The sequence below is a fragment of the Lissotriton vulgaris genome, chromosome 3_1 (assembly GCF_964263255.1).
Source record: "Lissotriton vulgaris chromosome 3_1, aLisVul1.2, whole genome shotgun sequence".
NCBI lineage: Eukaryota > Metazoa > Chordata > Amphibia > Caudata > Salamandridae > Lissotriton > Lissotriton vulgaris.
This window is the reverse complement of record NC_141689.1, coordinates 425,441,328-425,466,491: the sequence shown is the minus strand read 5'-3', so window position 1 is coordinate 425,466,491 and position 25,164 is coordinate 425,441,328. Positions and strand designations below refer to the sequence as shown.

Genomic DNA, 25,164 nt, shown 5'->3' with positions numbered 1-25,164 from the left:
TCTCATCGAAACTGGAAAGCCCTAGAAAAACTTAGCATTTCCACCAAAGTCTTCGAGGTGGAGGATAGCTTCTCCTCCACCAGCTCGGTGGAAGACAATTACAGATCCCTTAGCTCGAGAATCACCTCCATCGCGGACTCTGTTGCCCCTCTTAAACTCTGTAAACCCAAAGGTAGAGCACCTGCTCCCTGGTACAAGGACTCCCTGAAAACCCTCAAATCAGCCTGCAAACAGGCTGAGAGAAAGTGGAGACACGGATACTGCAACAACAATAAAGTCCTCTGGAAAAAGTCACTTCGTGACTACAAATCCGCCATTGCAGAGAGCAAAGCGAATTACTATTGCTCCACCATAGCCAATGCGGCCAACAGTCCAAAAAGTATATTTCAGATCCTGGACAATATCTTACATCCTGACTGCGTCAAAAACCCCATTCCCCCATCTCAGTCCCTCTGTGATAGTCTTGCTCAGTTTTTTACCGACAAAATTGAGACTATCATTAACAATCTGGCAACGCCCCCGTTACATACTCATCCCACCCATCCCGAAGTCAGCCCCACCAACCCCGACTCTTTGAGGTCAGCCTGCCCTCCTACGAACAGGCTCCTGGCTTTCCCCCTTATCTCTCAAACTGAATTTGAAAAAGTTGCACAGGGCATCAACTCGGGATCCCCCCATGACCCTCTGCCTCCGAAAATCTGGAAAGCATGTGGGCACGAACTGTTTCACACTCTCCGGATGATTTGTAACCAATCCCTCAGTTGCGGCTTCGTTCCCATCCCCTGGAAGCAAGCGCTTATCACCCCGCTACTAAAGAAATCTACGCTGAACCCAGAATGTCTGTCCAACTTCCGCCCCATATCACTCCTACCTTTTCCGGCGAAGGTGCTTGAACGTTGGGTCAGTAAATGCCTCTCAAACCACCTCGAGCAGCACCACATTATGGACGAATTCCAATTTGGTTTTCGCCCAGCCCATGGCACTGAAACTGCTGTGCTCACTGCCATGGAGGAGCTTCGAATGCGCGCAGACAGGGGCCAAGCCGTGGCCTTGATTTTATTGGACCTGTCTGCTGCATTCGATACTGTTAAACATGGGATCCTGCTCGAGCGGTTGAGAGAGGCAGGGATCGACGGCACGGCCCTGATCTGGTTTCACTCTTACCTCAGCGACAGAAAACAGGCTGTATCCCTTCCCCCTTTCCAATCGGTCTTTTCCCCTGTCCCTCACGGTGTTCCCCAGGGTTCCTCTATCAGTCCGATTCTTTTTAATGTTTACTTGAAACCACTGGTCACGTTAATCAAATCACACAATATGACCACAGTAAACTATGCGGACGATACCCAGCTCCTTTTCTCTTGGGAAGGCGAAGACTCCATCTCCTTGCAAGCCTTCCATGACTGTCTAAGAGACACTGCGAGCTGGCTGCACCGGAACTCCCTTCAGTTCAACTCTTCGAAAACCGAGGTGCTCTTCTGTCCTGCGAACCGCATACCTCGCCCTCTGCCTGCTGAGTTTTGGCCCCCGGAAAACTCTAACAACCCGCCACCTGTCACCAGTGTTCGCAACTTGGGCGTCATGCTAAATCACCAACTGAGCATGGAAACGCAGGTCTCTAGAACAGTCGCTACTCTGCCCTTATGCGTTCACTGCGCAAAGTCCTGCCTCTACTACCACCTTCCGCCAGAGCATTAGTAGTCAGGTGTACTATTCTTAGTCGCCTTGACTACTGTAATGCCCTGCTGTTTGAATCTCCTGCGACACTACTGGACAGACTCCAACGAGTTCAGTCGGCAGCAGCCAAACTGGCTCTTGGCTGGACCAGGAGATCCTCGGCCACCGCTGCACTGGCCGAGCTGCACTGGCTGCCTTTGAAGCAACGCATTGCCTTCAAGGGCCTCTGCCTGGTCTTTAAGGCACTACACGGTGCAGGACCCAGACCTCTTCAACGTCTGTTCTCATGGTACACCCCCACCAGAACACTCCGGTCCACAACTGCCGGCCTTGTGAATGTGCCCAGATGTAAGAAGGCCAGGACGGGGGGGAAGATCGTTCAGAGTGGCTGCAGCCAAGCTGTGGAACAGTCTGCCTCTCGATATCCGCCAAATCCCTCATCTCCTTCCCTTCAAGAAACGAATCAAAACATGGCTCTTTCCTCCACCCCTTTAAACCAGTCAGCCATAGTTCATCCCCCCCCCCCTCCCCCCGTCAATAAACCCCAGGAGTAGCTACCAGCGCCAGGATACCTGCCAGGTGACAGATGCGCTCTATAAATATTTTAAATTAATTAAATAAATATCCTGCGTAATTTGAATTCCCAGATATATAATTTGGTGTTTCAAAATTGGAATGGGGTTAACATGGGTTATATTCCAGCACATACATTATGATTTAGATTGATTATTCAGATATCCAGAAACTTTGCCAAACTGCTCTGCTGCTTTATATATGAGAGGAATTGATTTGATAGGGTCGATGGTGTACAGCATCAAATCGTCTGCATATAGAGCGACTTTTTTCACCCAGTTATTATATTTAAAGGGTAGGATGTCTTGGTCTTGTCTGATCTTTTCTGCAAATGATTCCATATATAGATTAAAAAGCAAGGGTGATAGCGGGCACCCTTGTCTTGTCCCTCTTTGGATTTTTATAGGAGAAGATAAACTTCAGTATATTAATAATCTAGCTATCGGAGCTTGGTAAATGGCTGCTATTACCCTACAAAAGTTTCTGCCTAAATTAACCTTTTCTAGTACTTAAGGCAGAAATTCCCAGTTCATGCGGTTGAAAGCCTTTGCGGCATCTAATGTGATAACCGCTAGTGGAACTTTATATTGAGAGGCAACATCTATTGCACCCACCAAAGCTTGTGTAAGATCTTGTATAGAGCGACCTCTGACAAAGCCCTTTTGATCTAAGTGTAATAATTGACCTGCTGCCCAGTTTAATCTCTCCGGTAATATTTTTCCCATGAGCTTGTAATCAGTTTTAAGAAGAGAGATTGGTCTGTATGAATCACACTGGGATGATCTCTTCATTGGTTTTAAAATAAGGACCACTATGGCATCATTCCAAGAAACAGGAATGTTTCCTCCTTCCTCATATATAAAGGTAAATAGCAATTTCAGAACTGGTATTATTACAGGTGCTAGTACTTTATAGATCTCAGAAGGTAGCCAGTCAGGGCCCGGGGCCTTACTTCTCTTGGCAGAATCTATCACCGAGGCTATTTCAGTGGAGATAATCCCTCTATTAAGATTATGCGAAGCCTGATCATCTAAAGCTTGAACCAATTTTTGTAGAAATAAAGCTTTAGAAGCAAACCTGAGCAGAACTCCGGTGGAGACTACCTTAGCACAACGTGCGGTAGAAAATCTGAGGGGCTGAAGCTCCTGCCAGGAAGGTTCTGGAGGGAGGGGATAGCGGATTGGCTCTGGTCTAGAGGTTGGTCCTTTTTACAAAAGGACATGGATATGTTACTAAGGTGAGGCCTTTAGGCCTACTAATCTCTATGTATGTCTACAGGACATTACTTTTCTATGTACCGGAGACTCCCGTCTCGACGACGGGGAATGATTCAGGCATGTGAATCTATGATAGACACCCATAATACTGGATAACGAACAAGTTACAATTCTAAAGATTAAGGGTACTTCTAGATGAACTACGATGGAACCCTTTTAGACTAGGACACTTTGAGAGTCAAGACCGACGGGAGCCCCGGAGTACTCGTGTTACCTCACCATGGGAAGCCAGGTGCATGGGTGTCTTTTGGTGTCTGGTTTCGTCGTCGATTCCAATGGAGAGCTGCGAAGAAGTGCTGCAGGCGACCAGAGGAAAAGTGTCCGGGTGGATTCAAGGGTGGATCGGAGATGAGAAGAACCTGAAAGCAGAGGAGACAGAGCCTGGGTCACTAGCCAGTGCCCAGGATAACGGAAAGAAGATGCCAGCGGATGTCGGGTGATTTCAGGGAAAAGGTGAAACTTGTCTCATCATCCATGAGGACCAGGAGCTGGAGTCGAGCTGTCCGACAAAGGAACTAGTTTACTGCAGAGTCGGAATCCGGATTGGATCCCAACAAGCCTTGGCAAACGCAATCCACGCAGGATGTCGAGATGGGCTTCGGTGCAATCCAGCAAGGTCTGAGGAACTCCTCCTTTGGAGAGGAAGGGGAGCAAGTCTGGAGCAACCAGGAAATCTCAAGAAAGTGAAGATTGGTCTTCGTGTGGGCTCACTAGCCAACGGACTAGGAACCGCGAAGACGCGTTTAGCTGAAATGCACAAAGCGGGCCCTCTGGACACTCGTGGAGTGTGGGCCTCTGAGCTGCGGTGCAAAAGGTGCTCGGGGCAGGGGCTTCAAATACCCCAATGCACAAGTTTGGGATACCTCTGGAGGTAGGTGCAGTAGCAAGGATGCAGGATGTCCAGGAGTTCTGGTCCCACGTCTCTCGTGTCCGCCACAGGTCTCAGCTTTGCTGGGAGCGCAGGTCAGTGTCAGATGTCTGGAAGTCCGTGTCCTGTGTTGCAGATTCTTCAGGATCCAGCCGGAGCCTTGAAAATGCAGACCGGCAAAGATACTGTTGGTGCGTGTTTGGACAGGGTGGTCACTCCTTGACCACAAGGGAGATTTCGTCGGTCTTTCAGTCGATATGGAATGTCGAAGGTCCAGGAATTATGCATCAGAGTTTCGTCCAGGGTAATCTAAAGTCCTAGGGACTGGGTGTGAGAAGTTGGCCTGATATATAGTGCTCACTATTCTAGTGCTCACTGTGTATCATACCAAACGACCCTTATTGATGATTGGTTGTAAGTCAACCTTATAGACCAGCTATCCTAGTAGCATGGACAAGAGCAGTCTTTAGTCTAAACTCTAGAGGGCGTGTTAAGCCAGCTGTTATACCATCACATATACCCCTTGAACACCAGGTGAAAGGACACCATACAAGTTTTTATGAAAATAAAAGGATATTTATTTATAACAGTCTACCCTGAACTCTTAATGAGTCAGGGAGTTAAGCACACAACAAAACTCTTAAGAAAATACTTTAAGTTGCACAATTTACACAAATGCCCGAGAGCACGAAAAACCATATACTACAAAAGTGGAATGCGAAATACTAGCAGGTAAGTAACAAGATCCAGAGGCTTCAGGATCGCTAGGACTACACTACCGAACCCTAAGGTTAGGAGCAGGAGGCCTAGGGAGATCGGGTGCAGAGTGTGCACTCTCACGCGGGACAAAGTCTATGGATACTTGTATTTCGTAAAGTTAGTTATCGGACGAATCCGACTAGGTAGGCTGAAAACGAAAAAGGATCTGGACACTTAGATAGTGAACCTACGTTGGAGCACCGAAATGATCGGGTTACCTAGTACAGGGCTGCGGCTGCATAGGGTTCAAAAGACGTCGGGAATCCTCGTTACAGTCTATGGAGCCTGAAAGAAGAAGTTGCTGGCAGGCGACCAGTAATGATTTTCAAAGTGATCCAATCCTGGATCGATGATGGAGACGACCTGAAAGCAGAGGGGACTCAGTTCTTAATCACTAGCCAGTGATTAGGTGGGCACCAGGATGGCACCGGATGAAGTCACCTCGACCAGGTGAGTGGGCGACACTGGGCTCTGCTGTCTCTCGGACCAGGAGGCGATGTCGGCGACCAGGATGGAGGTGCGAGCGGTCCCACGAAGGTGTCTGCTGTCGGCGATGCTGGACCCAGGATTGGGGCAACAAACCTTGGCAAAGTCAAGCCCACCCGGTGGAGTCAAGATGGCGTCTGGAGTGGACCGGGAGGGTCCGGGGTGCTCCTCTGTTGGAGGGGAGCTAGGGCCAGTCTGGAGCATCCAGACCAGCGATGTATTCGTCGTGGTTCGTCGTCTGGAGGGCTACAAGCCAGCAGGCAAGTGGCCGGACAACGCGGTGAGCAGCAAAGAGCAGAAGGGCCCCGCGCAGATCTCGTGGATGCTGGGGGGCTGGACTTCGGTGCTGGAGCTGCTCAGGGATAGGGCTTCTCAAACCCCAAAGCACTCACTCGAGTAAACCCTCGGCTGTCGTGCTGGATACGCGTCGTGCAGTTTTGAAGATGGCCGGTCCCTTCAGGTCTCGTCACACCCACGAATCTCAGCTGGGCTGATGATGCAGGTAGAGGTCAGAGATGCCAGGGAATGCGGGTCTCGTCGAGCTGGGCAGTCTTGATCCGGAGGATGGACTTACAGCAAACCGCGATGCTTAGATGGTGCCTGCGGGTGCAGGGTGGCTACTCCTTAGCCACAAGGGAGAGTTTTCAGAAATAGTCAAGAGTCCTTTTGTGGAAAGTAGTCAAGATTCAGAATTGTCTAATTTGGGAAGGGGGCCCGCTCCTACCTTTATACTAAAGAAAGGGGCTGGTACGCGACTAGGTCCTGCCCATGGGTGGGACCAGGAGGGGGGTGGTTACACCCCTCTCCCTTGTCCGGACTTTCCCCAGCTCAGGGGCTGGTGTGCCCCTGGAACTGGTTTAAGCCGGCATATGCACAGTGAGCACCGGGGTGCCACTTGCAGTCACCTTCCTCTTAGCCCTGCCTACCTGGGATACACAAAACCCTGTCTGGGATGGTGCTAGCACCGCCCCTGACAGGAAACCCTTTGTCCAAGCTCTCCTCGCTGGAAGGACTCCCAGCAGCAGGAGGTCAGACTTGTGTCTGTGGTGGCAGCATCCATTTTGTGATGCTGAGGCTCGAGTTAACTTTAACCGGGGTTCACAGTTACATACATGTCGTGTCCCTCTAGAAGGGTGGAATGCTAACCCCGTCGCCAGAATTGGCGAGGGGTTAGTATTCCAATTCGTATGACACCTTACTCGACATGTTTTGATAAAGCGATACCAAAATTGGCAAATAACCGCGAGGATTATAATGCACTTAAGAGTATATGGTCCGCGTTATCATGGAACAGCTATGGGGGGGGGGGGGGGGGTAGTATTTCAAAGTGTTTAACAGCTTACACGACATGTTTTGATAAAGCCAAACCAAAGTTAGCATTAACCGCGAGGATTATAATGCACTTAAGAGTATATGGTATGGCTATATCATAGAACAGCTAAACGGAGATGGTTCCGAAAGAGCTGCCGAGGGAATCCGCTCATGCTAGGGCACCCTCTCACACAAAACCAAGTACTCTGCCTCCAGGATTGTCAAGGCCTGCCATAGGAGTGACATATATATATATATCGTGATCAAGGGAGCTTGACTCCCGAAACGCGCTGATGAGATTGCTGAAACTAAAATAAAAGAAGCCTGAGAATACGATATTTCAGAGTAGCTGGATGATTTCCATACGAGCAGATTTGGAATTGGAATCTTATTTTCGATAATATATATATATCTAAGTAAGGGGTGATTACACCACCTTACCCAGGCTGTAAGTACAGACCTTTGGTGTCCGTTTGGAAGGCTAACCACGGGTGGCACAATACATGCTGCAGCCCCTAGTAGGCCTAGGGTGCACCTATGCCCTGGGTACCTACGGTACTATGTACAGGGGCTCACAAGGGTGACCCAGTAACCAATCTGGTATGTACCTAAAGTACATGGTATGAATTTAGAGGGATAACAGCCAGGCTGTGGGCCTGATTAGCAGGGCCACAGCCATACTAAAGTCGATAAACCAGTGAAACACAGCAAAAAGTGGGGGTAACCATAGGAAGCAGAGCCTACTCTCCTCCAGTATCCACCAGAAAAAGCATTACCGAGGGTAAGTAACTTGTTCTTCTGATGGATACATCTGCCTGTGGATTCCACACCTTATGAATAGAATCCCACAGCAGTCCCACTCCTGGAGGAGGGTGTCCACCCGTCTATACCAAAAAGCCTTGTAATACAGAGCGCGCAAAATGGCCATCTCTCCCCACCTCGGAATCTAAGCAGTAATGCTTTGAGAAGGTGTAGAGGGAGGCCCAAGTTGCAGTTATACATATGTCCAACACTGGAACACCTCTAGAAAATGTAGAAGTAGACTATTTAGCCCTGGTGGAATGAGCTCTAATGCCTACAGGAGCGTCCTTACCAGCCAGTGAGTAGCAAATCTTGATGCTCAAGATGATCCATCTGGATGAAGTGTGCTTGTGCACCGCCTTGCCCTTCATACGACCAGAATATCCAACAAACAGCTGGTCATCTTGACGGAAGTCCTTTGTTCTGTCCAAAAAGAAGCTAATCGACCTCTTTGGATCCAAACGATGAAGTCTTTCCACCTCTTTGGATGGGTGAGGGGGGAGGATAGAAAGTAGGAAGGGTAATGGACTGACTTTAGGAGAGTAGGGTCTGCAATCCTATGATCACCCCAGATTTTTGCTTTTTGCTTCACTGGTTTACAACTTCTCTGGCTGTGGGCCTGCTAATCAGACCCACAGCCTTGCTGTTCTCTCACTAAATTGACACATGTACCTTAGGTGCATTTACCAATTGGTACTGGGCCACCTTATCAGACCCTGTAACTCAGGGAATAGGTGTACCCAGGGCCTACCAGGGGCTGCAGCATGTATTATGCCACCCGTGGCTGGCCATCTAAATCTGACACAACTGGCTGCACGACAGCTGGGCCAAGGTGGTGTACTCACCCTTTGCTTTAGATATAGTATGCCTATATCTAACCCTAAAATGGACAAATAGATTCCTATCAGTCACTCCTATGGCAGGCCTTGACAATCCTGAAGGCAGAGTGCTTGGAATTATGTGAGATGATGCTCTGGCATGAGCTGAGCCCGTTTGCAGCTTGCGGAACCAAGTCCTAATAGCTGTTCCATGATAACTCGTACCATATACTCTTAAATCCATTATAATCCTCGCGGTTATATGCCAACTCTGGTATCGCTTTATCAAAACATGTCGAGTAAGGTGTCATACGAATTGGAATACTAACCCCTCGCCAATTCTGGCGACAGGGTTAGCATTCCACCCTTCTAGAGGGACACGACATGTATGTAACTGTGAACCCCGGTTAAAGTTAACTCGAGCCTCAGCACCACAAAATGGATGCTGCCACCACAGACACAAGTCTGACCTCCTGCTGCTGGGAGTCCTTCCTGCGAGGAGAGCTTGGACAAAGGGTTTCCTGTCAGGGGCGGTGCTAGCACCATCCCAGACAGGGTTTTGTGTATCCTGGGTAGGCAGGGCTTTAGAGGAAGGTGACTGCAAGTGGCACCCCGGTGCTCACTATGCATAGGCCGGCTAGAACCAGTTCCAGGGGCACACCAGCCCCTGACCTGGGGAAAGTCCGGCATGGGAGAGGGGTGTAACCACCCCCCTTCCTAGTCCCACCCATGGGCAGGACCTAGTCGCGTGGCAGCCCCTTTCACTAGTATAAAGATAGGAGTGGGCCCCCTTCCAAATTAGATCATCTTTGAATCCTGAAACTACTTTCTACGAAAGGAACTCTCGACTTCTTCTCAAGATTTCTCCCTTGTGACTAAGGAGTAGACACCCTGCACCCGCAGGCACCATCCATAAACACTGCGGTTTGCTGCACGTCCTTCCTCCGGAATCCGACTGTCCAGCACAACGAGAACCAGCTTCCCTGGCACCTCTGACCTCTACCCACATTGTCAGCTCAGCTGAGATCCGTGGGTGCGACGAGACCGAGGGACCGGCCATCTTCAAGAAAGCACGACGCTTGCCCAGCACGACCGCCGAGGGATCCTCGAGTGAGTGCTTTGGGGTCCGAGAAGCCCCAACCCTAATCAGCTCCAGCACCGAAGTTCAGCCCCCCAGCCTCCACGAGATCTGCGTGGGGCCCTTCTGCTCTTTGCTGCTCACCGCGTTGTCTGGCTACTAGCCCGCTGGCTTGTGGCCTTCCCGACGACGAACGACGACATCAACACTGCTGGTCTGGTTGCTCCAGACTGGCCCTTGCTCCCCTCCAACAGAGGAGCACCCCGGACCCTCCTGGTCCACTGCAGACGCCATTTTAAGTCCACCGCGTGGGCTTGCATTTGCCAAGACTTGTTGCCCCAATCCTGGGTCCAGCGACGTCGACAGCATCAACCATCGTGGGACAGCTCGCACCTCCATCCTGGTCGCCGACAACGCCTCCTGGTCCGCGAGACTGCAGAGTCCAGCGTCGCCCACTCACCTGGCCGAGGTGACTTCGTCCTGTGCCATCCTGGTGCCCATCTAATCACTGGCTAGTGATTCAGAACTTGGTCCCCTCTACTTACAGGTGTCTTTCATCTTCGATCCAGGCTTGGATCACTTCGAACTTCTTCACTGGTCGCCTGCCAGCAACTTCTTCTTTCAGGCTCCATAGACTGCAACGAGGATTCCCGACGTCTTTCCAGACCTATCCATCCGCAGCCCCTGGCTAGGTAACTTCGGCATTTCGGTGCCCCAGCATAGCCTCACTATCCAAGGGTCCAGATCCTTTTTCGTTTCAGCTCTACCTAGTCGGATTTGTCCGATAACACTAACTTTGTAATTTCTAGCATCCATAGACTTTGTCCCGAATTCCGCGTGAGAGTGCACACTCTGCACCCGAGTCCCCTAGGCCTTCTGCAGTAATATGAAGGTTCAGTAGTCCAATCCTAGCGATTCCAAACCCTATGAGATTAGTACTTACCTGCTAGTAATTTCGCATTCCACTTTTAGAGTATATGGTTTTTCGTGCCCCTCGGGCATTTGTGTAAATTGTGCAACTTATAGTATTTTCGTAAGAGTTTTGTTGTGTGCTTAGTACCCTGTCCTCATAAAGAGTCCAGGGTTGTTGTGATCTAAATAAATACACTGTTTATTTTCATAACACTTGTGTGGTGTCCTTTCACTTGGTGTTCAAGGGGTATATGTGATTGTATAACAGCTGGCTTAACACGCCCTCTAGAGTTTAGCCCGAAGACTGCTCGTATCCATGCTACTAGGATAGCTGGTCTATAAGGTTGACTTACAACCAATCATCAATAAGGGTTGTTTGGACTGATATATAATGTTCACTATTCTAGTGAGCACTTTGTATCAGGCCAACTTCTCACACTGACCAAGGTGAAAGGGAGGCACCACCGTAGGCAGAAAAGCAGCCCTGGTCCTGAGTACCATCCTTTCAGCATGTATGGTCAGAAAAGGAGGCTTTGAACTCAAAGCCTGGAGCTCACTCACCTTCCTGTCCGAAGTGATAGCGACCAGAAAGACAGTTTTAAATGTCAAAAGCCTCAATGGACAACTATGCATAGGTTCAAACGTAGAACCCAATATAAAAGTGAACACCAGATTCAAATCCCACTAGGGCATAATAAAAGGAGTGGGAGGAAACATGTTTGTCAGCCCCTTAATGAATCTTAAGACTGTAGGGGACTTCAATAAAGCAGGCTGATCAGGTCAACACAAACGCCGACAATGCAGACAAATATCCTTTAACAGTGGCACAGCACATTCCTGCTGCGCTAAATGAAGAGAAAAACAAAGAACATCAGAAAGTTGAGCTTTTAAGGGATCAACAGATTTCTATCCGCACCATTTAACAAATTTAGACCACCTGTAAGAATAGACAGACTTGGTGGATAGTAGAACGTCCACCACGTCAGGCGGGAGAGAAAATTAATTCAAGTTGCCCAGTTCAATCTCCAGTCATGAAGGTGCAGGCTCTGGAGGTGGGGGTGAGGAACTTGCCCCTCCATCTGAGAGAGGTCTGCCCTGAGAGGGAGACTGAGCGGAGGATGCGACAAGAGGTGAAGAAGGTCCGTGTACCACACCCTTCTTGGCCAAACTGGGGCGATCAATATAACTTGGGCCGAGTCTTGGAGAATCTTCCTCAGAAACCGAGAAACACAAAGGAGTTGTGAGCTCCAACTCAACTGAAACGCGTCCCCCAACGCTCCCTGCCTCAGAAACTGAGACTGCAGAATGACGGGCAGTGCGCATTCGAGAGTGGCAAATGGTTCCGCCCGAGGAGTACACCACATCCGGAAGACGTGACAAACTATCTCTAAATGAAGCCTCCACTCGTGGTCAGCGGAGAACTGTTGACAGACTGTCCGCACGTACGTTCAACAATCCAGCCAGATGATTTGATATTAAGCAAATCCGATGATCCAGAGCCCGAGACCAGAGCTACAAAGCCTCTCAGCAGAGACGGTACAACCCTACTCCTCCCTGCTTGTTGACATACTACATCCCGGCAGTGTTGTCCGTCAGGACTTGAACCGACTGACCGCGAAAGGAAGGGAGAAAAGCCATTAGTGCCAAACGTATCGCCCGCAATTCCAGAAGGTTGATGTGAAACAACATTTCCTCTGGAGACCAAAGACCCTTGATCTCCAGATCCCCTAGATGTGCACCCAATCCTAAGGTAGAGGCATCAGTTATCACTCTGGTCACCGATGGAGGAAGATGAAAGGGCTTTCCTTGAGACAGATAGCCCTCCACGCTCCACCAAGAAAGATCAGCTGCAGCTTCTCTGGAGATCCTCACAGACTCCGAGATCTCCGTTGTGCTGATACCACTGCCTGCGGAGACACCACTGGAGCGCCCTCATGTGCAAGCGTGCATGGTTGACCAGCAGGATGAGGGAAGTGAACAGACCGAGCAGGCGAAAAACCTCCAGAAATGGAACGACCGCTCCATTGTAAAATAAGGGAATCATTTCCTGAATGTTGAGAATCCTTTGTGGAGGAGGGAAAACTCGACAAACAGTGGTATCCAGTACCGCCCCTACGAACAGGTTGCGCTGAGAGGGCACCCGGTGACACTTGGGTACATTTATCAAAAAACCCAATTTGTACAACAGCTGGGTTGTAACCTGCAGATGATGCGGACCATCTTTGGGGACTCTGCCTTCAAAAGCCAGTCGTCCAGCGTAGGGGAAGATGGGGATTCCCGACTTCCTGAAATGGGCAGCAACCACTGCTATCACCTTTGTGAAGATTCGAGGTGCGGTAGTAAGACCAAACGGAAGGACCGCAAACGGGTAATGTTGAGATCCAACCGTACACCGGAGATACTTCCTGTGTAACATCACTATTGGGATGTGGAAATACGCATCCTGTAATTCAATGGACCCCATCCTTTCCTCTTGCTGCAGCGCCTGAAGAACCCGCGCTAGAGTAAGCATCTTTAACCTCTCCGGCTTAAGAAACAGATCTAAAATTCTGAGGTCTAGGATTGGACTTAACCTGCCATTCTTCTTGGGAATCAGGAAATACCGGGAGTAGCATCCCTAGCATCCCTGACCCCTTTCCTGATCCGGAGCCACCTCTATCGCACCTTTCTGTAAAAGGGTAAGAACATCCTTGTAGGAGAGTAGGGCCTGCAATCCTATGTTCACCCCAGATTTTTGCTTTTTGCTTCACTGGTTTACGACTTCCCTGGCTGTGGGCCTGCTAATCAGACCCAAAACCTAGCTGTTCTCTCTCTAAATTGACACGTGTACCTTAGGTGCATTTACCAATTGGTACTGGGCCACCTTATCAGTCCCTGTACCCAGGGCATAGGTGTACCCAGGGCCTACCAGGGGGTGCAGCATGTATTATGCCACCCCTGGCTGGCCATCTAAATCTGACACAACTGGCTGCACGACAGCTGGGGCAAGGTGGTGTAATCACCCTTTGCTTTAGATATAGTATACCTATATCTAACCCTAAAATGGACACATGTATTCCTATCAGTCACTCCTATGGCAGGCCTCATCAATCCTGAAGGCAGAGTGCTTGGAATTATGTGAGATGGTGCTCTGGCATGAGCTGAGCCCGTTTGCAGCTTGCGGAACCAAGTCCTAATAGCTGTTCCATGATAACGCGTACCATATACTCTTAAGTGCATTATAATCCTTGCGGTTATTTGCCAAATTTGGTATCGCTTTATCAAAACATGTCGAGTAAGGTGTCATACGAATTGGAATACTAAACTAAAGCATTCCACCCTGCTAGAGGGACACAACATGTATGTAACTGTGAACCCCGGTTAAAGTTAACTCGAGCCTCAGCATCACAAAATGGATGCTGCCACCACAGACACAAGTCTGACCTCCTGCTGCTGGGAGTCCTTCCAGCGAGGAGAGCTTGGACAAAGGGTTTCCTTTCAGGGGCGGTGCTAGCACCATCCCAGACCGGGTTTTGTGTATCCCAGGTAGGCAGGGCTGAGAGGAAGGTGACTGCAAGTGGCACCTCGGTGCTCACTGTGCATATGCCGGCTTGAACCAGTTCCAGGGGCACACCAGCGCCTGAGCTGGGGAAAGTCTGGACAGGGGAGAGGGGTGTAACCACCCCCCTTCCTCTCCCAACCATGGGCAGGACCTAGTCGCGTTTCAGCCCCTCTCTTTAGTATAAAGGTAGGAGCGGGCCCCCTTCCCAAATTAGATAATTCTGAATCTTGACGACTTTCCACGAAAGAACTCTTGAACCTTTCTGAATACTCTCCCTTGTGGCTAAGGAGTAGCCACCCTGCACGAGTGGGCACCATCTAAGCGCATGCGGTTTGCTGCAAGTCCATCCTCCGGATCAAGACTGCCCAGCTCGACGAGACCCGGATTCCCTGGCACCTCTGACCTCTACCTACATCATCAGCCCAGCTGAGATTCGTGGGTGTGACGAGACCTCGAGGGACCGGCCATCTTCAAGACTGCACGACGCTTATCCAGCACGACCGCCGAGGGATCCTCGAGTGAGTGCTTTGGGGTTTGAGATGCCCTTACCCTGAGCAGCTCCAGCACCGAAGTCCAGCCCCCCAGCATCCACGAGATCTGCGTGGGGCCCTTCAGCTCTTTGCGGCTCACCGCGTTGTCCGGCCACTTGCCTGCTGGCTTGTAGCCCTACTGACGACTAACCACGACACTTCCATCGCTGGTCTGGTTGCTCCAGACTGGCCCTTGCTCCCCTCCAACAGAGGAGCGCCCCGGACCCTCCTGGTCCACTCCAGACGATATTTTGAGTCCACCGCGTGGGCTTGCCTTTGCCAAGGTTTGTTGCCCCAATCCTGGGTCCAGCATCGCAGACAGCAGACACCTTCGTGGGACAGCTCGCACCTCCATCCTGGTCGCCGACCACGCTTCCTGGTCCGAGAGACTGCAGAGCCCAGCGTCGCCCACTCACCTGGTCGAGGTGACTTCATCCGGTGCCATCCTGGTGCCCATCTGATCACTGGCTAGTGATCAAGAACTGAGTCCCCTCTGCTTTCAGGTCATCTTCAACTCCGATCCAGGCTTGGATCACATCGAACTTCATCACTGGTCGCCTGCCAGCAACTTCTTTTAGGCTCCATAGACTGTAACGAGGATTCCCGACGTCTTTTGAACCCTATGCAGCCGCAGCCCCTGGGCTAGGTAACTTGAGCATTTCGGTGCTCCAACGTAGGTTCACTATCTAAGTGTCCAGATCCTTTTTCGTTTTCAGCCTAACTAGTCGGATTCGTCCGATAACACTAACTTTACGAAATCTAGCATCCATAGACTTTGTCCCGCATCACGCGTGAGAGTGCACACTCTGCACTCGATCTCCCTAGGCCTCCTGCTCCTAACCGAAGGTTCAGTAGTGTAGTCCTAGCGATCCTAAAGCCTCTGGATCGAGTTACTTACCTGCTAGTATTTTGCATTCCACTTTTGTAGTATATGGTTTTTCGTGCCCCTCGGGCATTTGTGTAAATTGTGCAACTTAAAGTATTTTCTTAAGAGTTTTGTTGTGTGCTTAGCTCCCTGACTCATTAAGAGTTCAGGGGAGACTTGTTATAAATAAATATATTTTTATTTTCATAACAACTTGTGTGGTGTCCTTTCACTTGGTGTTCAAGGGGTATATGTGATGGTATAACAGCTGGCTTAACACGCCCTCTAGAGTTTAGCCTAAAGACTGCTCTTGTCCATGCTACTAGGATAGCTGGTCTATAATGTTGACTTACAACCAATCATCAATAAGGGTCGTTTGGAATGATACATAGTGATCACTAGAATAGTGATCACAGCATATCAGGCCAACTTCTCACAATCCTTCTGCAGGAGAGCAAATGATCCTCCGTGAAAACCCCCCCAACAAGGAGGGTAAGGAGAGAATTCCCTGAAGGAAAGGGCCTACCGTTTTCTACAAGATCTAAAACACAAAGATCTGAAGTTATTAATTTCTAATCTTGTAGAAAAAGGGTAAGTCAGCCTCCCACAGGACCCACATGATCAAGGATGGCGGATCGAGGGCTGCTTTCCTGCATTACCAGTAGGGGGAGGAGGAGGAGGAGGAGGAGGAAAGCTGACGTCCCGCCTAACGCATGCGACCTCTGCCTTTACCCCTGTAGCTCTTAAACAAGGCATTTTGCTGCTGCTGTTGTTGCTTAGGCTGCCTCGATTATCGAAAGGAAGTCCTCCCAAAGCCACAGTATCTTTTAAATCCATAGCCTCTTGATTGAGTCTGCAGACCCAAAGATCTTGCGGTAGCCGTACTGTCTTTAAATCTCTGCAAAGCAGAGTCCGCCTTTTCTCCAAAAAGCTTGGTTCCATCAAAAGGCAAGTCAACAAGCACAGCCTGCACGTCTGGAGAGAATCCTGAAGATTTCAACCAAGCAAGCCACATTGTAGCAATAGACTAGCCCATTACTCTGGCAACAGAATCCACTGTATACAGACCAGACTGGATAACCTGGCGAGCAGCTGCTTGAGCATCCACCAACACCTCACTCCGATTCTCCTTGTCCTCCTCAGATAACTTAGGGAGAAGCTGTTTCGCAGAGTCCATTAAAGCATGAGTGTACCTGCCCAAGAGACAAGTGGGGTTGATAGACTTTAATGCCATACTGGCGGAAGAAAATACTTTTTTTGCAGACTGCTCCAACCTTTTAGAATCCCTATTCGCTGGAGCCTGCGAAAACACACCTAATGACTGCTTCGAGCAAGAAGCCTGCACCACCAGACTTTCAGGAGAGGGTTGAGAAGAAAGAAAAGCTGGATCACCAGGAACAGGTCTCTACCTTCGCGAGACGGACTTCGAAACTGCCGGAGTGGAAAGAGGATTGCGCCACCCTTCAAGTATAGGCTCCGTAATAGCATCATTAAATGGCAAGAGAGGCTCAACCACTGAAGGGGAATGAAGCACTTCAGTGAGGTTAGGCTTATACTCCACCACAAGAAGCTGTAAATCTAAACGTTCTGCCGCCTTCCTGAATACTGAATGATATGGAGCAATATCCTTCGAGGGAGAAGACTTTTGCGAAAAAAAATCACACCCTGGAGAAGTGTCAAGCCCACTTGCTTCACACAAGTCTTCAAACATATCCTCTGTGTCATAAACCTCTCCTTCCTCCAACTCTTCTTCCAGATACCGCTCTTCTTCCAGCATTCTCTGCGCCTCTCTCCTCGAACGCAACTTCGGTTGCAGCATCGGCGGTGCCACACGCGGCGTTGAAGGCTCCGGAATCGGCGTCAAAGGCGGATCCATAAACGGAGCTGATCGAATTCGGGAAGCTTCACGCGGAGGAGCCAGAGACTGTCCATACGGCGTCTACATCCTCAGAGCCGGAAAAGACCAGGACAACGTCACTGGCGCACAAGTTACTACTTGTGTAACGATATATCTGTAAGAGACATTAGTTAGTGATAGATTCCTTACCTTAGAATATCCCCAGGCGCAGACTGGATCCGGAAACGTTTGCGTAGCAGTACCCTTGCGCGTCGGTATGCGTCGTCTGCGGCTCCGCGTCCGTCGTCGGCGCTGTGATGACGTCGGAGTACTCAGACGCTGCCTCCGCGTGCTGACGTCAGTTCTTAGCCACAGCTTTTCCGCGCCAGAAGCGCAGAGCAATGACAAAAACCAACACTGGTGCCAAGAAACTAGGGCCCAGAAAGGGGATGACCTTAACCCTAGATATCGGTTCGCAGAACGGGGAGGATGGGTGGGTCGGTAAGGAATCTATCACTAACTAATGTCTCTTACAGATATATCGTTACACAAGTAGTAACTTGTGCATCTGAAAGAGACACGTTAGTGATAGATTCATTACCTTAGAATAGATACCTCAGCAATACCATCCCCGTGGTGGTGGGTCTGCGAACCAATAATCACAACAGAAAGTCCTGGAGGACGGAACGGCCAAAGTAGCCGTCCCTCCGGACTTGACTGTTCAGGCAATAGTGTCTTGCAAACGTGTGCAGGGAGGCCCATGTAGCTGCCTGGCAAATGTCCTGCAAGGGCACACCTCGGCCCAAGGCAGTTGTAGTGGCCGTGGCTCGAGTGGAATGAGCCCTCAGCCCAACAGGGGGTTCCTTCTTAGCCAAGGAGTAACACGCCTGGATGCACAAGATAATCCACCGGGAGATGGTCTGCTTGTGCACCGCTTTCCCTTTCTTAGCGCCCGCGTACCCAACAAAGAGTTGATCATCCACCCGAAACTGTTGTGTGCGGTTCAGATAAAATGAGAGCGCACGTTTTGGGTCCAGACGGTGTAGCCACTCCTCCTCTCTCGAGGGGTGCGGAGGCGGAAAGAAGGTGGGCAACGTGATGGATTGCCCAATGTGGAAGGCCGTGACTACCTTGGGAAGGAAGGAGGGCCTTGTCCGTAATACAACCTTGTCCGGATGGACTGAAAGGAAAGGAGGCTTACAAGACCGAGCCTGGAGCTCACTCACTCTCCTGGCAGAGGTGATGGCTACCAGGAAGGCAGTCTTCAAAGAAAGAAGGCGAAGAGGACAGTTGTGAAGTGGCTCAAAGGGAGCGCACATCAGTAACGTTAGAACCAGGTTCAAGTCCCACTGAGGCATCACGAAGATAACAGGAGGAAAGGTATGAGTGATGCCCTTCAGGAATCGATTAACGATAGGGGACTTGAACAAAGAAGGTTGGTCAGGCAGCCTCAAAGGCTGAAAGAGCTGAAAATAGCCCTTGACAGTGCCCAGAGCAGAGCCCTGCTGGGCAAGAGAGAGAAGAAAGAGGAGAACCTCAGAGAGAGGGGCATTGAGGGGGATCCACAGCCTTTGCTGTGCACCATGCCACAAATCTGTTCCACCTGCAGGCGTATACCGACTTTGTGGAGGGACGTATGGCTGCCAGAATGATGTTGCAAACTTCAGGAGGCAAGTCAAATGGCCTCAACTGTCGCCGCTCAATCTCCATGCATGGAGGTGGAGACTGGACAGGTTCGGGTGGAGGACCGTCCCCTGCTGCTGCGACAGAAGGTCCTCCTGAAGAGGCAGACGAACCGGGGGATCGACTGACATACTGAGTAGCTTGGGATACCAGTACCTTCGTGCCCAGTCCGGAGCTACAAGGATGACTTGTGCCCGGTCGTGCTTGATCTTCTTCAGCACTCTGGGCAGAAGTGGTATAGGCGGAAAGGCGTACAACAGACAGCAGCTCCACTCGCGACGAAAAGCGTCTCCGAGCGAGTGCCGCCTTGGAAATTCCAACACGCAGAACTGATGACATTGCGCGTTCTATTCGGTGGCGAATAGATCTAACCAAGGCTCTCCCCATCGCAGAAAGAGGCCTTGCGCCACGTCCGAGTTCAGACGCCATTCGTGATCCATTGAGCACCGACGGCTGAGTTTTTCCGCCCTGGCGTTCAGAGAACCTGCCAGGTGTTGAACCACCAGAGTCACGCCCTGATGTTCCAGCCATTGCCAGAGACGTAGAGCCTCCTGGCAAAGGGTCCACGACCCCACTCCGCCCTGTTTGTTGCAGTACCACATGGCGGTGGTGTTGTCCGTGAACACTTGCACTGCATTCCCTCGGACAGACGGGAGGAATGCCTTCAGTGCCAGACAAATCGCCTGCAGCTCCAACAGATTGATATGGAGCCGGGACTCCGCCGGAGACCAGAGTCCTCTGTTGACCGCCTCTCCCAAGTGGCCTCCCCAGCCCTGGAGGGACACGTCCGTCACAACTACGTGCTCCGGTTGGGGAAGGGAGAGGGATCTGCCGTGGACCCAATCGCGGTCCGTGAGCCACCACTGCAGCTGTCTCGCAGTGCCCTCCGAGATCAGGACATGGTCGGACAGGTTGCCCTGATGCTGGGCCCACTGAAACTTCAGGTCCCACTGCAGAGCCCGCATCCGCTACCGTGCGTGATGCACCAGAAGGATGCAGGAGGCCATCAGCCCCAGAAGCCGCAGCGTCAACCTGACCGAAACTCGGGATAACGGCCCGAAGATCGGAATCAGAGCCTGTATATCCCGAACCCGCTGTTCGGGCGGGTAAACACGAAACTGCGCCGAGTCGAGAACCGCTCCGATGAAAAGGAGCTTCTGAGAGGGGCACAGTTGTGACTTCGGCACATTGATGGAAAATCCCAGCCTGTGCAGGAGATCCGCCCTAGTCTGGAGGTGGCTGACGACTGTCTGGGGCGAGCCCGCCTTCAACAACCAGTCGTCTAGGTAGGGGAAGACTGACACCCCTAACCTGCGCAGATGAGCTGCGACCACCACCATCACCTTCGTGAACACCCGTGGGGCCCTGGTAAGGCCGAAGGGGAGCAAGGTAAACAAAGTGCTCGAGGCCTACCGTGAACTGCAGGTAATGCCGATGGGCCGGCAGGACGGAGATGTGGAAATACGGGACCTGCAAGTCCAACGCTACCATCCAGTCTCCTGGGTCTAGGGCAGCCAAGACCTGAGCCAGTGTCAGCATTTTGAACTTCTCCTTCCGGAGGAAGCCGTTGACGTTCCTCAGATCCAAGATAGGGCGTAGGCCCCCTTTGCCCTTCTTGGGTACCAGGAAGTAGTGGGAGTAGCAACCACGTCCTACTTCTGGCCCAGGAACGCGCTTGATGGACCCCTTGGCCAAGAGGGCCGAAACTTCCTCCTGCAGGAGCCGCAAGTGATCCCCCGATACGCGGTGGTGTTGCGGTGGCATGGCTTGAGGGGTCGTCTCGAAGGGGAGGGAATAGCCCCTTCGGACAATCTGCTGCACCCACCTGTCCGAAGTGACAGCGCGCCAGTGAGAGTGGTGATGCCGAACCCTGCCTCCCACTGGCGTCACATGGGCCGAAAAGCACGGACTAGGAGGGTTTAGAGGTGGATGCCGCGAGGGCAGGTGTGGACTGACTCCGCCTGCTTCCCCGACCGCCTCCACGGCGGTTTCCACGGCCGCCGCCGCGCTGGACGACAGTTTGCGGCGAGTGGCTGGCGGCACGTGTGGGGACGCCCCTTCCTTGGCCACGAAAGGAGCGAAAGGCACCCGTTTGCTGGCGCGGGCCGAGAGGCCCAAGGACTTGGCCGTAGCCCTGGAGTCCTTAAAGCGCTCAAGCGCGTGGTCTGCCTTGTCGCCGAAGAGGCGACGGCCATCGAACGGCATGTCCATAAGGGTGTTTTGGACGTCTGCAGAAAAATCGGCGAATGTCAGCCAGGCGTGGCGTCGTACCGCCACCGTCGTAGCCATCGCTCTGCCCAGCGAGTCAGTAGTATCCAGCCCACACCTGATTGAATACTTGGCTGCGTCCCGGCCCTCCACAAGGGCTTGGCCGAGTTTGGCCCGTACCTCCAACGGGCACTCTGGCAGCACTTCCTCCAACGTCTCCCACAGAGAGTGGGGGTAGCGGCCCAAGAGGCATGCAGTGTTGGAAGACCGCAGTCCCAAACTAAGGGACGAGAAGATCTTCTAGCCATAGTTCTCGTACCTCTTGGATTCCCTGTCCGACGGGGCCGCCGGGAATGCGGTCTGGGAATTAGAGGCCTGGATGACCAGACTCTCGGGGGTGGGGTGGGAGGACAGGAAACATGGGTCACCCGGAGCCGGGCGGTGGCGTCTGGCCACGTTCCTACCTACGGGCGAACCCGTAGCGGGCCTGGACCAAGTGCCCAAAAGATTGTCCGTCAAGGCCTCATTAAACGGCAGCAGAGGCTCCATGGAGCATGACTGCGGCTTAAGGACATCAGTGAGGAGGTTAGTCCTCACGGCCGCGACGGGGAGCTCAAGGCCCAAGGCCTTGGCAGCCCTCGTCAACACCACACCATAGGTAGCTCCCTCCTCCGAAGCCACGGTAGGAGGAGAGACAAATCCAGTGTCTGGAGAGGTGTCCAGGCCACTGGCCTCCCCAAGGTCTCCTGCCCAGTCCATGTTAAACTGGCACTCCCTGGCCAGAGGTTCCTCAGACCCTCCCAATCCTCCTCATCCCTTATCTCCTGAGATTCAGGGTCGTAATTAGATGAGGTCGGTTCGTAGAAGCTAAAATCTCCAAACGGCATCGGGATCGGCGCCGCTAGGCGTCGTCCTGAGTTCGGAACCAAATGAATGGAGGCATCGGGGACGGCGTCGCCCGAGGACGGCGCCGGAGGGGACACCACACGGACCGACGCCATTCATAAGGTCCACCAGTGACTATCCATCGCCCGAGGAAGGTTCAGCGGCGGTGTCGGGATCGTGGGGCCCTGCGGCGTCGGGGCCGAAGCACCCGACGGCGTCGGGGTCGAAGCCCCCGACCCACTAGGGCCCCCAGACGGGTCCGCTGGGCCCGAAGGCGCAGCGGAACCAGTCGACCGCCCGTGGGACCGGGACCTCACACGGCGCGGGTCAGACTGCCGGAGTTAGAGTCGCCTGCGGGACCGCTCCCGCCTGGCCTTCCTCGAAAGGGCCTCGTCGTCATGGTCGACGCCCAAACACGTCAGGCACAGGCGGTGGGGATCCGTGACCGACATGGTACGGTCGCACTCGTCGCAATGCTTGAATCCGGGCAGACTTCGAAATGGATCAAAAGATCACCAAAACTTAGTCAAAAAGTGACTAGGGAACTGCTCTTTCCAGATCTGCGCTGGCTGGCGCGGAAAAAAGAATAACTGACGTCAGCACGCGGAGGCGGCGTCTAAGTACTCTGACGACATCATCACGGCGCCCACGCGCCGAACGCGGAGCAGCAGACTACGCCTACCGACGCGCAAGGGTACTGCGACGCAAAAGTTTCCCGATCCAGTCTGACGCCTGGGGATATTCTAAGGTAAGGAATCTATCACTAACGTGTCTCTTTCAGATATGAACTGTATAAAGGGGGCCTGAGGATACCGATGAGGTACATCCAAATTATAAGCCAAAGGACCCATGGGACCCGAAGGTGCTCCAGAGGGGTACTAGGCCCTGGTGAAAACACCATACATCACATTTAGAAAATGAGAAGGATCAGAGCCCAGCGTCGGAAACTGAGGATTCAATTCAATTCAATTCAGAAATTTATATAGCGCGCTACATACCCAGAGGGTCTCAAGGCGCTTAGGGAGGGGTGGGGAATTATTTGTCGAATATCCAGGTTTCAAGTTGCTTTCTAAATGCTAGATGGTTTTGAGTGAGGCGAAGGTGAATGGGAAGTGAGTTCCAGGTTTTAGCCGCCAGGTAGGAGAAGGATCTTCCTCCCATGGTGGTTTTGTTGATGCGAGGTACAGCGGCAAGGGCTTGGTTGGAGGAGCGTAGCTGGCGGGAGGGGGTGTAGAAGGAAAGTCGTGTGTTGAGGCATTCAGGTCCAAGTTCGTAAAGTGCTTTGTGTGCGTGGGATAGGAGGCGGAATGTTATCCTCTTATTGACGGGGAGCCAGTGGAGGTTTTTCAGGTGACCAGAAATGTGGTCATTGCGCGGGATGTCTAGTATGAGTCTGGCTGAAGCGTTCTGGATGTGTTGGAGTTTTTTCTGAAGTTTTGCGGTGGTACCGGCATATAGGGTGTTTCCGTAGTCCAGTCGGCTTGTAACCAGTGCGTGGGTGACCGTTTTTCTGGTTTCGGTGGGGATCCAGCGAAATGTTTTTTGAGCATGGGAAGAATGTTGAAGCAAGAAGATGAGACGGCATTGACTTGTCTGGTCATCGAGAGTGAGGAGTCCAGAATGACGCCCAGGTTCAGTGCGTGGTCTGTCGGGATGGGTGCTTTTCCGAGGGACTCTGGCCACCAAGAGTCGTCCCAGGCAGAGGGGGAGGTGCCTAAGATAAGGACTTCTGTTTTGTCGGAATTCAGTTTCAGACGGCTTTGCTTCATCCACTCGGCTACTTCTTTCATTCCTTCATGCAGGTTGGTTTTGGCGGTATTAGGGTCTTTGGTGAGTGAGAGGATCAGTTGGGTATCATCAGCGTAGGAGATGATGTTGAGGTTGTGTTGGCATGCGATGGCCGCTAGGGGGCTCATGTATACGTTGAAGAGGGTGGGACTTAGTGAGGATCCTTGTGGCACGCCGCAAATGACTTCAGTGGCCTCTGACTTGAATGGTGGGAGGCGGACTCTCTGGGTTCTTCCGGCAAGGAACGAGGTAATCCATTCCAGTGCTTTCCCTTGGATTCCGACGTTTCTGAGGCGTTGTAACAGGGTGTTATGACAGACTGTGTCGAAGGCTGCGGAGAGGTCGAGGAGGATGAGGGCGACTGTGTCTCCATTGTCCAGTAGAGTTCGAATGTCGTCTGTTGCTGCGATGAGTGCGGTCTCAGTGCTGTGTTTGGCTCGGAAGCCGGACTGTGATGAGTCGAGGGATTTGTTGGTTTCGAGGAAGGCGGCGAGCTGGTTGTTGACAGGTTTCTCAATGACTTTGGCCAGGAATGGAAGGAGCGAGATGGGGCGGTAGTTTTTGGGTTCGGTGGGGTCCGCTGTGGGTTTTTTCAGAAGGGCGCTGAGTTCGGCGTGTTTCCAGCTTTCCGGGAAGGTGGCGGAGTTGAGGGAGCAGTTGATGACGTCTCGGAGGTGTGGTGCTATGATGGAGTCTGCTTTGTTGAAGATGTGGTGAGGGCATGGGTCTGTGGGGGATCCTGAGTGGATGGAGTTCATCAGGCGGATGGTGTCCTCAGTGGAGATTGGGTTCCAGTCAATAAGGATGTTCAAGGGGGGTGAGGGTACGGCAGAGGGTTGGGTGGGTTGGTCTCCGGGTTGGTTGTTGAAGCTGTTGTGGATGTCTGCGATTTTGTCGTGGAAGAACGAAGCTAGGGAGTCACAAAGGGCTTGAGAGGGAGTGATGTCGTTGGAGTTGGCAGTGGGGTTGGTAAACTCTTTGACGATGTTGAATAATTCCTTGCTGTTGTGTGCGTTGTCGTCAAGTCGGTCTTTGAAGGCGGCTTTCTTGGCAGTCCGGATCAGTTGGTGGTGTATGCGGGTGGCGTTTTTGAAGGCATCCCTGGTGCTGGTGTTTGGGTCTTTTTTCCAGGCCTTCTCAAGGGAGCGACAGAGTTTCTTGGATTTCTTAAGATCCTCGTTGAACCAAGGGGCGTTTTTGTTGCCAAGTTTGATTTGACGTTTTTTCAGGGGTGCTAGGATGTCGGCGCTGTTGGTTAGCCATTGAGTGA

General features: G+C 51.8%; 1 protein-coding gene across 4 annotated transcripts in view; it reads right to left on the bottom strand.

Moving 5' to 3' along the window:
• Positions 1 to 25,164, bottom strand: part of DDX4 (DEAD-box helicase 4) — a 1,777,277-nt gene that overhangs the window by 532,135 nt on the left and 1,219,978 nt on the right. The gene's annotated exons all lie outside the window — the stretch shown is intronic.